Below are 12,598 nucleotides of genomic sequence, written 5' to 3'. Positions count from 1 at the left end.
TTTTAAATAAAAGTTTTCATTTTGTCAAATGTTTCGATCTTTTGATATTTCAATTTCTAGATGTTTCAATTTTTCATTTTATTGATATTTGGATTTCTCGATTTCTCGGTTTTTTAGACTTTTCGATTTTAGAATTTTTGATTTTTCGGATTACGATATTTCGTTTTTTCTGTATTTCCAGTGTTGGATTTTACGATTTTTTGAAATCTTGATTTTCCGTTTTTTTTTTTGAACATGTGATTCATCGAATTTTTGTTTTTTCGATATTTGAATTTTCAATTTGCTTCCTTCTCTATTTCTCGATTTTTCAAATTTTAGATTTTTGATTTTTTGAGCTGTCGATATTTTTATTGTCCCATGTATTAATTTATCTACCTTTCAATGTTTCGATTTCGCAATTTTTCGATTTTTTATTCCCTCCACATTTCTATTTTTCAATTTTTTAATTTTTTAATTTTAGAATTTTTATTATTTTGGATTTTTCCATGTTTCGATTTTTTGATTTTTCGGTTTTCCAATTTCAAATTTTATAGATTTTTGATTTTTCGATTTTCAATTTTTCGAAGATTAGCTAGACATTTTCTTGTAGATTTCAACTTCCAGAAATCATTTTAGACTTCTTTTCTTTCAAAAATTTCTATCGTTATGCCAAAATCGCCAGTTATAAAAATAAAAAATCGAAAAGTTAAAATACGAAAAAAAATCACAAAATTGAAAAATTGGAAAAATGAAAAATTGAGAAATTGAAAATTAAATGGAAAATTATAAAAATTAAAAAAAACAAAAAACTGAAATTAAAGAATCGAAAACTCAAAAAAATCCAAAAACCAGAAATGGAATAGTATTCGAAATTTTGATCGAAAAATTATTATTTCAATTTTTTTTCCTTAATATTCATACTCTTCATAACTGGACTGAAAACATGTTTAAAATGGTAAATTTTATCTCCTACACTTCTCTACAAATATGTATACCATTTTAAACAAGTTTTCAGACGAATCGGAAAAATTAAAATAAAAAATTCAAAAAGTGAAATAGGGAAATTCTAAAAATTAAAAATCGAAGAATCAAAAACTGAAAAATCCGAAATTAAACGGTTTTGGAAATTCTCGAAATTTTGCAGAATTGGAAAGTTGAAAAATCGAAAATGTCGAAAAATGAAAAATGAGAAATTGAAAATAAATTGGAAAATTATAAAAATAAAAAACCGAAAAATTAAAATACGAAAAACATCGCAAAATTGAAAAATTGGAAAAATGAAAAATTGCGAAATGGAAAATTATAAAAATTAAGAAAAACAAAAAACTGAAATTAAAGAATCGAAAACTCAAAAAAAAACAAAAACCAGAAATGGAATAGTATTCGAAATTTTGATCGAAAAATTATGATTTGACTTTTTTTCCTTAATATACATACTCTTCATAACTGGACTGAAAACATGTTTAAAATTGTAAATTTCATCTCCCACACTTCTCTACAAATATGTATACCATTTTAAACAAGTTTTCAGACGAATCGGAAAAATTAAAATAAAAAATTCAAAAAGTGAAATAGGGAAATTCTAAAAATTAAAAATCGAAGAATCAAAAACTGAAAAATCCGAAATTAAACGGTTTTGGAAATTCTCGAAATTTTGCAAAATTGGAAAGTTGAAAAATCGAAAAGGTCGAAAAATGAAAAATTGAGAAATTAAAAATAAAATGGAAAATTATAAAAATAAAAAATCCAAAAATTAAAATACGAAAAATATCGCAAAATTGAAAAATCGGAAAAATGAAAAATTGCGAAATGGAAAATTATAAAAATTGAAAAAACCAAAAAACTGAAATTAAAGAATCGAAAACTCAAAAAAATCCAAAAACCAGAAATGGAATAGTATTCGAAATTTTGATCGAAAAATTATGATAATTTTGGCTTTTTTTCCAAAAATCTGGACGTTTCGGGTAAAATCTCAATTAGGAGTCATAAACTACGTGTGTAAGACTATGTTATGTGATACAATTTTATTTTTCACTTTTTCGAATTTTAAGTTTTTCAGTTTTCACTTTTGACATTTTTCAAGTTTTCATTATATACTTTTTCGTTTTTTTATTTGTTGATTTTTTAATTTTACAGTTTCTTGACATCTAAATTTTTCAATTTTTCGATTTGCAATTTTTTAATTTTGCAATTTTTCGATATTACAGTTTCTCATTTTTCGATTTTTCACATTCTCAGTTTTAATTTTTGTCATTTTCAATTTTTCGTTTCCTCAATTTTTCAAGTTCTTGATTTTTATTTTTCATTTTCCCGATTTTTTTAATTTTCATTTTCTCGATTTTATGTCACAAATTGTCATTTTTTCAATTTCTTTTTTTTTGTTGTTTTTTTAGATTTTTTAATTTTTCGTTTCTTCAATTTTTCGAATTTTCAGTTTCTCAATTTTTCATGTTACCGATTTTCATTTTTCAGTGTGGCGAATTTTTAATTTTTATTTTTTCGATTTATATCACAATTATCCGTTTCTTCATTTCCTTTATTTTCTGTGTTTTTTTTTCTATTTTACAATTTTTCATTTGTTCAATTTTTCAAATTTTCAGGCTTTGAATTTTCAGTTCGTCCATTTTTCAATTTTTAAATTTTTCACATCGCAGTTTTTGGATTTCCAGTGTTCCGATTTTCCAATTTCTTTAATTTTAAATATTTCTATTTCATAATACATATTTTTTTTATGATTTTTCACTTTTTCGATTCTCAAGATTTTTCAAGATTTCATTTTGTAATTTTTCGTTTTTTATTTTCAATTTTTCGGTTTGCATCAGTTTTTTAATTTGCCAATTTTTCAATATTACAGATTTTCAATTTTCGATTTTTCAGTTTCTCAATTTTTCATTTTCGCTTTTCCAATTTTTTGTTTCCGATTTTAATTTTTCACTTTATCGATTTTATATCACAATTTTCCTTTTTTGATTTCCTTTATTTTTTGTTATTTCTTTCGATTTTACCATTTTTCCTTTATTACATTTTTCAAATTTTCACTTGTACATTTTTTAAGTTTTCATTTTACACTTTTTCGTTTTTTTATTTTTGATTTTTCAATTTTACAATTTGTCGACTTCCATTTTCCAGTTTTTCAATTTCTCATTTTTCCATTTTTCGCACTCTCGATTTTTAATTGTGCCCTTTTTCAATTTTCCGTCCCCTCAATTTTTCAACTCCCCGATTTTTATTTTGCATTTTCCTGATATTTTATTTTTCATTTTCTCGATTTTATATCACAATTTTTTGTTTTTTTATTTCCTTATTTTTTGTTGTTTCTTTCGATTTTCCAATTTTTCGTTTACTCAATTTTTCAAATTTTCACGCCGACTCCAATTCGTCGGTTTTCCAATTTTTAAATTTTTCATTTTGCAGTTTTTGGGTTTCCACCCCTTTTTTACTTTTTGGATTTTCAATTTTTCGTTAAACTTTAGATTTCTCAAATTTTCGGCAGTTTTATACTTCGATTTCTTAATTTTTTTCAACCTTTCGACGTTTTAATTTTTCTTTTTTAAAATTTTTCAATTTTTTTATTTCTCAATTTATCAATTTCTCATTTTTTTTCTATTTCTCGATGTTTCGATTTTTGGATTTCTCGGTTTTTCGATTTTCCATTTTTCGATGTTTCGATTTTTCAGTTATCCGATTTTTAAGTTTTAGATTTTCGAATTTTTCTTTTTTGATTCTTTGATGTTTGGATTTCTGCATTTTTCAATTTTGCGAAATTTCAATTGTTCAATGCTTTCAATTTTAGATTTTTCGATTTCTGGATTTTTTGATTTTCCAGTTCTTTTTACAATTTTTCAAATTTTGACGTTGCTAAATTTTCAGTTTTCCGATTTTTCGATTAATATATATATTCTTTTATTTTACCCTTTCTCCAATTCGTAATTCTTCAGTTTTTCGTTTTTTAAACTTTGGATTTTTCAATTTTCGACTGTTTTATAAATATATATTCGATTTGTGAATTTTTCGAGTTTTCAATTTTTTGAGAACTCGATTTATCGAGATTCGGATGTTTTGATGTTTTGATTGTCTGTTTTTAATTTTCCGATTTTTCAATTTTTTAAATTTTCAAGTTTTGACGTTTCCGAATTTTCAGTTTTCCGATTTCTCAATTAATCTATTTTCAATTTTTCGATTCTTGAGGTTTGCAAATTTCGGTTTTTCGATTTCCCAATCTTTCAATTTTTTAATTTCTCAATTTTTGGATATTTCTTCCAATTTTGTGAGTTTTCTCAATTTTTCGATTCTTCAATTTTTCAATTTTGGGATTTTTTAGTATTTCGATTTTTGGATTTGTCACGTTCTGGATTTTTCGATTTCTCGACTTTTTACTTTTTGGATTTTCAATTTTTCGTTTTTTGAACTTTTGAACTTTTTTGAACGCTAGACAGACGGAAACGGGAGACCTATTTCTTCGTCCTCTAGGGTTCATGATAAAAAATCATTATTTTTTCCTAGCATATGAAATTCGTTGAGCAGAATTACCAACTGAAGTTTCAAAAGCACAATATTATGTAATATTAATATGAAACACTTTGTAATCAGTTTGTCCATTTATATCTTTCAAATAGATATAAACATCATTTGGAGAACAGAAAATACGATATATTTGGAAAAAATGTGTATGCTTGATTATGCAAAAACCAGATTGTTCATTCTGACGTCTCTTTATTTTTATTTTTATTAACAAATTTACTTGATTTTTGACCTTGATGAGTTAAGATTATTCAAGATAAACGAACAAATTATTAGAAATTATTTATTAGTGATAGATATAAGATTTGTGCTAATGTGGTGATTTACCTATTTCATACTTAAGGTTGTTCTTACATACTTAGAAACGATTTTTATTTAGTCCGAGAGGTAAACTCGACCTAACAACTTCCCCAAGATGTTATAAATACAAATAAAACAAAGTCTTTTGGGTTTGTTGACACCGACCAAATAAAATCAATCGTGTTATTATTATTTATTTACATTTTCAATAATCCCACTCTTCAATTCCTGTTAATCAGCACTCATTAGCAATTTATTATTCATCAATCCAGCATTTATTAATAAATTTTCTGAATTCCGATAACGTGTGCACTGTGCCGATATCAGGTCTCAAGGTCCTGCATCAGGGCCTTTCTTTATCGCGTCCTCTTTTTTCTGTAGTGTTGCTCGAGCGCACGTCCTCCAAGCTCTGACCACTCTTGATTGAGTCATTATTCATCAGTGTCGCAACATTTCGTTTATTTAAACAAATGTTCAAAATTACTATTTTTGTTTACTATATATGTACTTCAAGAGGTGACTTTCGATAAACCTCATTTCCAGCAATAATTCGACCGTTTTATCGCATTCTAGCCCCCCAAAGGTTATTCAAATGATTTCTTCATACAATGTGACTGGTTAGTCACCCTTTATCCACAGTCACGAGGTAGCAACCCGATAATTTTATTTTTACGTCATCGAAAACAATTCGAAGTGCAGTTTGGTCACGGGGTAAGGCTATAAATAAATTAGAATTCCGTTGTTACTGTGTCTACATAGACGCGAAATCGCTTTTTTATCTAACTAACTACAATGTAAGTGTAATAAGTGAACTTATGAGTCAAGGAGAGCGTATTTTTGACTCAGGAATTAAAAAAAAAATGTTTTGACTTGAGGTTTTTAAAAAAACAACGTCAAAATATGTGTACTGTTGGAGGAAAGACGATAATTGTTGTTTGTGTGAAAATCGAATGAAAAGCGAAAATAACGAAGGTTTAGCCAAAGTTCAAAGATTCCGATAAAGAGAGGTGTTGTCGAGTTGTGATTCGCCAGAATGGAGATTGGAGTGGACGAAATGTTTACTTGTGTATTATTAGATCCGGTCATGTGTTATGGTTGTTGGTGGTGTGCTAAAAATAGGTGCGGTTTTCAAAATATTGGGTCTGAACTGAACCAAGGTTCCATTGTTCTCTTTCAAAAACAAAATGTCAGAGGCTTTCCAAATTCTTTCGAATTCCTTAGACTTTTCAAAATTTTTAACAGTTCCTTAAAGATCAAACACAGAAGACCTCAAGGTTTTTTTAACCTCTTTCAAAAAACAAAACTCCTGGGATCCCGAGATTCTTTTACATTCGTTCTACGAGGGTCTTTCAAATTTTTTCAAGCACAAAACACGAGAGACCTCTAAAGTTCATTTAAATTCTTAAAAAATATACAATAAGGACTCCAAGAATAAAAAAAAATAACGAAAATGGAAGAAGACCCAAGTTTTTTTTAATCTTTTAATAAAACAAATTCTTTAAAATAAAAAAACATTAGAAGTTCTCAAAATTCTTTTAAATTATTTCATAAACAAAATACCAGGGGCCCAAGATTTTTTCAAGTTCTTTGAAGGAAGTTCTTTCAAATTTTTTCTAAACATTCTGAGTATAAACATTTATGGTCTTTCGATTCTGACAAAATGGGGAAAAAGATGTTCAAAAAAATCTCAAACAAGACGGAAAATGGCAAAAATATTTAACAAAAAAATAAACTACAAAAGGGGACAAAAAGGAACCAGAAAAAAGCGACAAGAAAGGGGTCAAAAACTATTAAAAAATGGAAAAAACTGCACATAAAGGAGACTAAAACATGTGTCAAAAAAACTTCCATAAAAAACGTAATAAAAAGGCGTATAAAAGAGACGATAAAAATAGAATTTTTGAAAACAAAATTTTGTGAGCACATCAATAATTTTTTGGTGAAGACATCAAAAACTGAAAAAGCCACTGGAAGAGCAACAAAAAAAGGCAACAAAAGGGGGAAAAGGAACAAAAAGAGGACAAAACCGCGCTAAAAAAATAATGAAAAGAAAAAGGACAAGAAGAAGCATGAAAATAAGATAATAAAAGTGACAACAAAAGCACGGTAACAAAAGTATATAAACAAACGATAAAAAAACGTGACAAAAAGCGAACAAAAAATGTTTAGAAAAAAAGGGGAAAAAAACGACAAAAAAGCACCAAAAAGTCGACAGACAAAAAAATGACAAACAAACGATCAAGCGGAGACAAAAAGGCAATGAAAGCTAAAAAAGGCTATAAATAAAAACCTAAAAAAGCTAAAACAAGCGACTAAAAATATGAGACCAAAAATGCCAAAAAAAAAACGTTAAAAACGACCAAAATATAGCAAGAAATGGCCAAAACATCCGCGAAAAAGTTCATTAATTTCTTTCAAAAAAAAAAAAAAAAAATACCAGGGGACGCCAAGATTCTTTCAAATTCGTTCTAGAAGGCCGCTTCAAAATTTAAAAAAAAACACCAGATGCCTCCAAAAGTTTAATTTAAATTCTTAAAAAGCCAACATAGGGACTTCAAGATAACAGGAAAACAGGAGACCCAAGATTTTTTAGATTTTTTTTTTAAATCAAAAGATCAGAGGATCCAAGATTATTTTAAATTCTTTCTAAATCAAAAAATCATAGGCTTCCGAGATTCCTTTCATTCTGTCCACAAACAAATATTTAACCTTTCTTTCAAAAACAAAATTCCAGGTATCCCGAAATTCTTTCACATTCATTCTAGGAGATTGTTTAAAATTTTTTCAAAAACAAAACACCATAGGCCTGCAAAAGTCATTTCAATTCTTAAAAAATATACAATAAGGATTCCAAGAATAAAAAAATAATAATAATCTTTTAATAAAATACAAATCTTTCAAATTCCTTCCAAAACATCAGAGGTTCCCAAGATTCTTTTAAATTCTTTCAAAAACAAAATACCAGGGACCCAAGATTCTTTCAAGTTCGTTGAAGGAAGTTCTTTCAAATTTTTTCTAAACATTCTAACTCTAAACATTTATGAATGCGTAAAATAGGCCACTGAAAAAAGTGAAAAAGGGCAAAAAAATTTAACAAAAAAAAAGGAGATATAAAGCCAACTGATAAAGTGACAAAAAATCCACCATAATAGCGAAAAAAACACCCAAAAAACTAGAAAATGCAAAAAAGAAGCCAAAAAGCCATAAAAAACCGACAAAAATAGATGTCAAAAACTTCCATAAAAACATAATAAAAAAGGCGATAAAAAAGGATTTTTTAAAACAAAATTTTGTGAGCACATCAATAACTTTTTGGTAAAGACAACAAAAACGGAAAAAAAGTACAAGAAGTACAACAAAATAAGGCAACAAAAGGAGGAAACGTAATAAAAAGAAAGACGACAACAAGAAACATAAAAATAGGATAATAAAAGCGGCAAAAAAGAGAAAATACTATTATCACAAAAGTGGCAGAAAAGAAACGAAAAAAAAAACAAAACAAAACCGTTATAAAAAACGTGAGATAAAAACGCAACAAAAACACGGTAACAAAAGGATGTAAACAGCCAAAAAAAGATTGAAGAAGAAGGGAAAAAAGCGACTAACAAAAGCACAAAAAGTCGACAGACAAAAAGACGACATAAAAAAACGTAAATGAAGAGACAAAAAGAAAGCTAAAAAAGGCTATACATAAAAGCTGAAAAAAGCTAAAACAAGTTACTAAAAAAATGTGACCAAAAAACGTAAAAAACGACAAAAGTGTAGCAAGAAATCTCCAAAAACATTTACGAAAAACTTCATTAATCTCTTAAAAAAAATAGATGCGAGAAAAGCCAATAGGGACTCCAAGATATTTATTTTTTTTAACGAAAACAGAAGACCCAAGATTTTTTAGATTTTTTAAAAAATCAAAAGATCAGAGGATCCAAGTTTATTTTAAATTCTTTGTAAAACAAAAGCAAAATTCCAGGGATCCCGAAATTTTTTCAAATTTATTCTAGGAGATTGTTTTAAATTTTTTCAAAAAAAAAAACAGGGAGCTGCAAAAGTCGTTTAAATTCTTAAAAAAATTACAATAAGGACTCCAAGATATTAAAAAGAAGTTGAAACAAACGTAGAAGAGGAACCAAGTTTTTTTAATTTTAATAAAAAAAAGTCCAAGGGATCCAAAATTCTTTCAAATTCCTTCCAAAACAAAATACCAGGGGACCCACGATTTTTTCAGATTCGTTAGAGGAACTTCTATAAATTTTTTGGAAGTCTAAACATTTTACGTCTTTCGATTCTAACAGAAAACGTAAAAAAAGGCGAGGAAAAAATATGTCAAAAGAAAGCGGAAAAGAGTAAAAAAAACATCACAAAAAAAATGTGACAAAAAGGGAACAGAAAAGGGACAAAACAGGAGATATAAAGACGACTGACAAAAACGAAAAAAAATCCACCAAAATAGCGAAACACAATAAAAAGAGCGAGGAAGTGAAAAAGTGGTCAAAAAGCTATAAAAAACGACAAAAAACTGCCCAAAAAAGCCGACAAAAACAGGTGTTAATTTTCTGAGCATATCAATAATTTTTTGGTAAGGACAACAAAAACGGAAAAAGCTACAAGAAGAATAACAAAGACAGCGAAAAAGGGCAAGAAGGGAACAAAAAGTTACAAAAAAAGGTAATAAAAAGAAAGAGGAAAACAAAAACATAAAAATAGGACAATAAAAGCGACAAAAAAGGCGAAAATAGTTTCATCAAAAAAATGCCAAAAAAAGAAACAAAAAAAAACAAAAAAATTCATTAAGAAAAGGTGAGAGAAAAACGCAAAAAAACACGGTAACAAAAGGATATTAAACAGACGACAAAAAAGAAAATAAATGAGAAAACGCTATAAAAAAAGCGGGAAAAGTAACGAAAAGACAACATAAAAAACGATAAAGAGAGGAGACAAAAAGACAATGAAAACTATAAAAAAAACTAAAACAAGGGACTAAACAAATGTAACCAGAAATGCCAAAAAAGAAAAAAAGTAAAAAACTATAAAAGGGGCACAAGAAATCGTCCAAACACTTACGAAAATGTTTATTAATCTGTTTTAAAGAGGAAGTGCTTTTAAATTTTTCCTAAACATTCTATGTCTAAATATTTTTCGACGCTAACAAAATGCGTAAAAAAAAGAAAAAGATATCCAAAAAAATCTCAAAAAAGGCGAAAAAAGGCAAAAATGTTTAGCAAAGAAAAAAAACAAAAAAGGGAACACAAAAAAACCGACAAAAAAAATCTAAATACAAAGACGAGTGATAAAAGCGACAAGAAATCTACCAAAATAGCGAAAAACACTAAGAAAATACAAAAAGAGGTCAAAAAGCTGTACAAAAACGACAAAAATTGCACAAAAAAACTCTAAAAATATAATAAAAAGGTACATAAAAACGGCAATAAAAAAGCAATTTTTTAAAACAAAATTTTGTGAGCACATCAACTACTTTTTGGTAAAGATAACAAAACGGAAAAAGCTACAAGAAGAGCACCAAAAAAGGCAACAAAAGGAGGAAAAGGAGCAAAAAGGGGACAAAAATTGCGCTAAAAAAGTAATCAAAAGAAAAACGACAACAAGAAGCACAAGAATAAGGTAATAAAAGCTATAAAAAAGCGAAAATAGTTTGATTAAAAAAGTGACAGAAAAGAAACGAATAAAGAAAAGGTGGGATAAAAACGCAACAAAAGCGCGGTAACTAAAAGATATAAACAAACAAACGATAAAAAATGAGAAAAATATGACAAAAAACGATCAAAACAACTTTAGAAAAAAAGGGGGAAAAAGCGACAAACAAAAGCACAAAAAGTCGACAGACAAAAAAGATGATATAAAAAAAAAACGATCTAGAGTAGGCAATGAAAGCTAAAAAAGGTTATAAATAAAAGCCTAAAAAAGCTAAAACAAGGGACTAAAAATATGAGACCAAAAATGTCAAAAAAAAAACGTTAAAAACGACAAAAGTATAGCAAGAAATGGCCAAAACATTTACGAAAAAGTTCAATAATCTCTTTCAAAAATCAAATACCACGGGACCCCAAGATTCTTACAAATTCGTTCTAGAAGGGTCCTTCAAAATTAAAAAAAAAAGTTTCCAAAAGTAATTTAAATTAAAAAAAAACCCATGTAGGGACATCAAGATATTTAACGAAAAAGGTCAGGACGAAAAAGGATAATAAGGACGAAAAAGACGAAAAAGGACGAAAAAGGACGATAAAGGATAATAAGGACGAAAAAGGACGAAAAAGATAATAAGGACGGAAAAGGACGAAAAAGGATAATATGGACGTAACGGACGATAATCAGGACGGAAAAGGTCGAAAAGGACGAAAATGGATAATAAGGACGAAAAAGGACGAAACGATCGAAAATGGATAATAAAGACGAAAAAAGACGAAAATGGACGAGAAAGAACGAAAAGGACGAAAACGACGAAAAGAACGAAAATAACAAAAAGGGCAAAAGGGACAAAAAGGATAAAAAGGGTAAAAAGGATTTTGGGGGGGTAACTATGATTTTTCGGTGGGAGTAAGCATGATTCACCAGCCGGAGTAACTATGACTCTCCGGTGGGAGTAACTATAAATTTCCGGCAGGAGTAGCTATGACGAAAAAGGACGGACAAGGATGAAAAAGACAGAAAAGAACGAAAGACGAAAAAAGAGGAAAAAGAAACAAAGAGGACGAAAAAGGACGGCAAAGGACGAAAAAGAACGGAAAGGACGAAAAGGGACGAAATTGAACGAAAAAGGACGAAAAGGACGAAAAAGGACGAAAAAGGGCTACAAAGGATGAAATAGGATAAAAAGGACGAAAAAGCATGCAAGAGGACGAAAAAGGACAACAAAGGACAATAAAGGATAATAAGGACGAAAAAGGACTAGGACGAAAAAGGACGAGGACGAAAAAGGACGAAAAAGGATAATAAGGACGACAAGGGACAAGAAAGCGTAATTAGGATGAAAAAGGACGACAAAGACGAAAAAGGATAATAAGGACGAAAAAGGACGAGAAGGACGAACAAGAACGAAAAAGGACGAAAAAGGACGAAACAGGACGAAAAGGATGAAAGAGGACGAGAAAGGATGAAACAGGACGAAAAAGGAAAAAAAGGAGAAAAAATGATGATAAGGACGAAAAAGGATAATAAGGACGAAAAAGGACGAAAAGAACGAAAAAGGACGAAACGGACGAAAAAAGACGAAAAAGGACGGAATGGACGAAAACGGACGAAAAAGGAAAATAAGGACCAAAAGGGACGAGAAGGATGAAAAAGGTCGAAAAAAGGACGAAAATCACGAAACAGCACGAAAATTACGAAACAGGACGAAAACGGACGATTAAGGACGAAAAAGGAGGGAAAAGGACGAAAAGGACGAGAAAAGACGAAAACAGACGAAAAGGGACGAAAACGGAGGAATAAGGACGAAAAAGGACAAAAAGGGCCAAGGACGAAAAAGGATAATATGAACGAAAAGGACGAGAAAGGACAAAAAAGGACTAAAAAGGACGAAAGAGGAGAATAAAGACGAAAAAGGACGAAAAAGGATAATAAGGACGAAAAAGAACGAAAAGGACGAAAAAAGATAATAAGGACGAAAAAGAACGAAAAGGACGAAAAAGGATAATAAGGACGAAAAAGGATAATAAGGACGAAAAAGGACCAAACGGACGAAAAAGGACGAAAAGGACGACAAGGACGAAAAGGACAAAAAGGGCAAAAGGGACGAAAAGGATAAAAAGGTTTTTTAGACTTTTTTAAAAATTAGAAGATC

Source organism: Zophobas morio, unplaced genomic scaffold (genome assembly GCF_036711695.1).
Source record: "Zophobas morio isolate AGI-343-1 ecotype UQ-CSIRO unplaced genomic scaffold, CSIRO_AGI_Zmor_V1 ptg000018l, whole genome shotgun sequence".
Lineage (NCBI taxonomy): Eukaryota > Metazoa > Arthropoda > Insecta > Coleoptera > Tenebrionidae > Zophobas > Zophobas morio.
The sequence above is the reverse complement of the archived record's forward strand: the minus strand, read 5'-3'. Positions refer to the sequence as shown.